Below are 6,036 nucleotides of genomic sequence, written 5' to 3'. Positions count from 1 at the left end.
TACAACTTATTCATTGAACATAAAAGTTGTATTCTTTGTTAGTTTGTCATCATAATGTGCTATCATGATATACAAGGGTAGTATTTATAATTGTAAATATGGCCTTGTTGATCGTTGTTACATAAAATATTCCCATTATGGGATAAATGGATACGGATCAAACACCACTGTACCCATATATCATATGCCAGTGTTTATTTTGTGAGAGGTTGATAATCTTAGTATGCTTAGAATAAATATTAATTTACAATATTTTCTTCGAGGTTTTCACACCAATGGTCAGCTTAATGCACATTGCAACAGCTAGCTTATATATGTGCAAGATCTGGTTGTCATTGCCATACTGAATATTTACTACTCTGATGAGGACATGTTTTATCTACAACTGTATGTATATGACTTTTTATCTTTGTTATTTTGCGTTCTATAATCAACAACCATATTCTATATAAGTATGCCTGGCTAATATAGCGATGTTTATAATCAAACGGGCATAATGAGTTTCTATAACCGGTTTCAGTAACCAATGAAATCCATGTTTACCGTGGTGTGAGACAAGGTTGCGTGTTGTCTTCCATGTTATTCTCTATTGTTATTAATGACCTGATTGACAGTGAACTAAACTGTGGTATGTTCAATGATCCTTTCATACAGGATATACGTTACTTTTCCCTTTACACAAGGACCCTGTTTTGGGGGATAGTCAAGACTGGTAGTTATCTTGCACTGGCGCTTTATATTATGCATCGATACTGACTGATTTATACTGTATACAGATATACTAGTGTTAGTGTAAGTGCAGAATGATAGGTTACAGTTATGGTGGGCAGTGGCGCTTATGTATGTATGTATGTATGTATGTATGTATGTATGTATGTATGTATGTGTGTGTGTGTGTGTGTGTGTGTGTGTGTGTGTGTGTGTGTGTGTGTGTGTGTGTGTGTGTGTGTGTGTGTGTGTATGTATGTATGTATGTATGTATGTATGTATGTATGTATGTATGTATGTATGTATGTATGTATGTATGTATGTATGTATGTATGTATGTATGTATGTATGTATGTATGTATGTATGCGAATGTAAGTAAACTTTGGCTGGCATCGACACAGTTAAATGGATGAGTATGTATGGTAGGTGGGATGACAGACCTATGTATGTGTGTATTGCTATAGTAACGGATACTTGTACTGGAGGACATGCGGGATGGGATTCCTGTGTTCACTTGTATTAATGGTGTGTTTTTTCCTTTTAGTGTTTCTTTTTTACTATACACCATATGTTCATTGACGACTTTAATTTCCCATGCGTCATAATGGCCGGGCACTGTAAACACCCCTTAGAAATATCTAGTATTTATCTGCTGTACAATGCGTGACACTTAACAATGTATCATCTTCTGAAAACAATAAAGTATAGGGTGACAACATAATTATTGACACTCTGTTTTCAGCAACGACCCCTCTAAATCCAGATTAACCAAGACACCTGCATGATGGTTGTCGACAACAATACACAGGTCTCAGTTCTGGATTCAAAATTCAGTCGGGGGCCATTTGTTCAAAGCGATCATAATACGACGAGTGTTCGTAACTCCCTCGTTCTATTATCACAAGACTCCAGACAACTGTAGCGCTAAGGTAGCTTTGTGCATGTAGGTCCTACAAATTAAACCATGTCTTTAACTCAAACTATGCTTTATGTCACAGTGCGAGATGTTTCAATAATACCATTGCTTTATGTGGTACTTGCAGAACATTGACCTGAAAAGGAAAAGTGTGCCGTATATTTAACCTTTTTACATTATTGTACTTTTACATTTATTGTAAAAATAGTTTTAAAATAGTTTTATGAAGTTCGTGTGTTCTTCAAGTTGTAAGCCTGTAACAAATCTTAGCCACGACGTGCTCACATCGATTGGTCAAGCTACATGTGACCCTCTGGCCATGCCCTCACGTTTGAACTTTGGGTCACTGCATGTACTTATTCTACGAAGCTCGCTCTGCACATATTAAACAGGATAATAGATAATTCGATTTGTTTGCATACATATGAATTGTATTTTTTTGCATTAATGCTGCAGTATATTAAAACTAAAATATCAAATTAAACTATGCAATCTTGTTTAATGTAATTTAAAATTCAGCTATTATCTGTAAGTCCCCATGGTCACTAGTATGGTGATCTACCTTCAGTTGTTGGCAATCTATAGCCTGTTTTTACATTGTCTTGTCATTTCTAATTAACATGTTTTAGATTTACTTACTAGTTTTAAATGGATATCTGTGATACACTATAAGTTTTACTGTTCTTCGTCAACAGGTTTTAATTTCTAATTTTATTGATGCATGATATAATCATTAATTGTTCTCGTCTAGATATGGCTGAAATATTGCCGATGTGACGTTAAATATTAACTCACTCACTCACTCAGCTATTATCTGTTTACGCCAATGTGGTAAACAAGACCTATAAATTGTCAGCTACCGTAATAACTGATGTATAACTCTTGTATTTATCATTGTGTCTGTTTGTCTTACTACAACCTTTATACAGTACAACTTATTCATTGAACATAAAAGTTGTATTCTTTGTTAGTTTGTCATCATAATGTGCTATCATGATATACAAGGGTAGTATTTATAATTGTAAATATGGCCGTGTTGATCGTTGTTACATAAAATATTCCCATTATGGGATAAATGGATACGGATCAAACACCACTGTACCCATATATCATATGCCAGTGTTTATTTTGTGAGAGGTTGATAATCTTAGTATGCTTAGAATAAATATTAATTTACAATATTTTCTTCGAGGTTTTCACACCAATGGTCAGCTTAATGCACATTGCAACAGCTAGCTTATATATGTGCAAGATCTAGTTGTCATTGCCATACTGAATATTTACTACTCTGATGAGGACATGTTTTATCTACAACTGTATGTATATGACTTTTTATCTTTGTTATTTTGCGTTCTATAATCAACAACCATATTCTATATAAGTATGCCTGGCTAATATAGCGATGTTTATAATCAAACGGGCATAATGAGTTTCTATAACCGGTTTCAGTAACCAATGAAATCCATGTTTACCGTGGTGTGAGACAAGGTTGCGTGTTGTCTTCCATGTTATTCTCTATTGTTATTAATGACCTGATTGACAGTGAACTAAACTGTGGTATGTTCAATGATCCTTTCATACAGGATATACGTTACTTTTCCCTTTACACAAGGACCCTGTTTTGGGGGATAGTCAAGACTGGTAGTTATCTTGCACTGGCGCTTTATATTATGCATCGATACTGACTGATTTATACTGTATACAGATATACTAGTGTTAGTGTAAGTGCAGAATGATAGGTTACAGTTATGGTGGGCAGTGGCGCTTATGTATGTATGTATGTATGTATGTATGTATGTATGTATGTATGTATGTATGTATGTATGTATGTATGTATGTATGTATGTATGTATGTATGTGTGTGTGTGTGTGTGTGTGTGTGTGTGTGTTTGTGTGTGTGTATGTATGTATGTATGTATGTATGTATGTATGAATGTATGTATGTATGTATGTATGTATGTATGTATGTATGTATGTATGTATGTATGTATGTATGTGTGTTTGTGTGTATGTATGTATGTATGTATGTACGTACATATGTATGTATGTATGTATGTATGTATGTTTGTGTGTATGTATGTATGTATATATGTATGTTTGTGTGTGTATGTATGTATGTATGTATGTATGTATGTATGTATGTATGTATGTATGTATGTATGTATGTATGTATGTATGTATGTATGTATGTATGTATGTATGTATGTATGTATGTATGTATGTATGTATGTGTGTTTGTATGTATGTGTGTTTGTGTGTGTATGTATGTATGAATGAATGAATGAATGAATTGGACAGATTCGCCCTGAATTGGACAGATTCTATAGAATCCACAGTAAACTGGTTCCACATAGACTTTGGAATATGTGTATACTATACAATATCCCAACCAGACCTGTGTATGCACTTGTGAAACTAGGAATGCTACCAATAACACCTGGTCAGTGTCTAATGTGTAATGAAGAGTGCAATGATATAATAAAACACCAACTGGTATATTGTGCAGCTTTAGCTGATGCAAGAAACATTCTTTATGAGCATCTGTTTGACACATTAAGCCTGGAACAGTACATCTGTATCGAAGACTGTGCAGATGACGAAGTCAGAATTGTGACATTCCTAGGTGGAATAACCTCTATTATAGAGAATATGAGCCTTGACACCTGGGCTGAATTCATAGGTTCTGTATCACGTGACATTAGCTCCTGGAGCCTGCGATCACTGCTTTATCTATAGACAGCGATCTATAGACAATGACCTAATTCTCACCAGAATCATGTAACTATGTGGCTTTGTGAAACTTCATGTTTTCTTTTTATCATATTTCTGTAAGTATGTTGTGTTTAAAGAACATCCAATGTTTGTCACTCTCCGAAGCTACTGGAGGAAATAAAGATCATTCATTCATTCATTCATTCATGCATGCATGTATGCATGCATGTATGTATGTATGTATGTATGTATGTATGTATGTATGTATGTATGTATGTATGTATGTATGTATGTATGTATGTATGTATGTATGTATGTATGTATGTATGTATGTATGTATGTATGTATGTATGTATGTATGTATGTATGTATGTATGTATGTATGTATGTATGTAACCAAGTTGATAATCTGAAGTCACCTCTACGACAGCAGGGTTACGGGAGCCTGTTGAGTCATTGATACAGTTCTCGTGAAATACAGCTGATTTTATGCCAGTGCCCAACTGTTACACCTGCACTATCATTTAATACAACAACGTAAACAGTACTGATTAATCAGACTTTATTTTGCTGAAGCGTAGAGATCAAATTATATTACGAGGTGAAATAAATTAACAATATACAGGGTTACAGGTAAGTCAATATATAATACTTCGTATGTATGTATGTATGTATGTATGTATGTATGTATGTATGTATGTATGTATGTATGTATGTATGTATGTATGTATGTATGTATGTATGTATGTATGTATGTATGTATGTATGTATGTGTGTGTATGTGTATGTATGTATGTATCTGTGTGTGTGTGTGTGTCTGTCTGTCTGCATGTATGTATATGTGTGTGTGTGTGTGTGTGTGTGTGTGTGTGTGTTTGTGTGTATGTGTATATGTGTGTGTACGGATGGGCGTGTATGTATGTGTCGATAGATAGATGGTAGACAGTTAGATAGGTAACAGACAGACAGATGACAGTCAGTCAGACAGACAGACTGACAGACAGATAGATAGATAGAAATAGATAGATAGATAGATAGATAGATAGATAGATAGATAGATAGATAGATAGATAGATAGATAGATAGATAGATAGATAGATAGATAGATAGATAGATAGATAGATAGATAGATAGATAGATAGAGTAAAAGTAGAAAAAGATTACATATATTATATTACAGGTGTCTACATGACCACCGAGTCTGGTTCGAATCTCAGTCAACAGTGACTCACTTCCACGTGTCATATTAGCATTTAGACCATAGACCCCAACTGGCTAACAAGGTTTACACAGTTCAAACATGATGTACATACAATGGCTGCACATCTCTACGAATGATCAAATGAATCCAATTCTATTCCAATGATTTACCCATTTGAAAGATAAGTGCGCTGTACATAATATATTATTTAGACTGATGAAATACCATCCACAAGGCTAAGTGACACACGGGATGACTTTCCACATGGTCAATAGTTCCACGTTTTCTATCTGAATGATAGAATACATAACATATACGCTGATACTTTGCTGCCGTAGCTGGTTGTGGCAATATTTTACTATACCACACACCCATCGCATGTTTCACTTCTGTTAGATGGAAATACATACACTGGAACTTGTATTTGCTTCGCATTTGACAGAATAACTTTTCATACTCATGATCTTTCTGACCGAAGTGAAACACCGAGGAACACAT

This window comes from Haliotis rubra, unplaced genomic scaffold (genome assembly GCF_003918875.1).
Source record: "Haliotis rubra isolate DU_JTF1 unplaced genomic scaffold, ASM391887v1 Scf903, whole genome shotgun sequence".
Lineage (NCBI taxonomy): Eukaryota > Metazoa > Mollusca > Gastropoda > Lepetellida > Haliotidae > Haliotis > Haliotis rubra.
The sequence above is the reverse complement of the archived record's forward strand: the minus strand, read 5'-3'. Positions refer to the sequence as shown.